A 205-nucleotide genomic window follows, 5' to 3' on the forward strand; every position below is an offset into this window, starting at 1 on the left:
AATGCCGCTCCGATACGCATCTCGATACAAAGTATCCGATCCGATATATTAACGATACATTTGTGGCATATTGCGATTCAATACAATACGTTTCACACCCATATCACGATACGATACGATAATTCAGCACTAACTAATTAGATCAAGTTTATGTGATGATGTGAAAGAGGATGCGGTGCCAGTGAATGAGTTTGATTATTTATTA

Source organism: Garra rufa, chromosome 17 (assembly GCF_049309525.1).
Source record: "Garra rufa chromosome 17, GarRuf1.0, whole genome shotgun sequence".
In the NCBI taxonomy this organism is placed as follows: domain Eukaryota; kingdom Metazoa; phylum Chordata; class Actinopteri; order Cypriniformes; family Cyprinidae; genus Garra; species Garra rufa.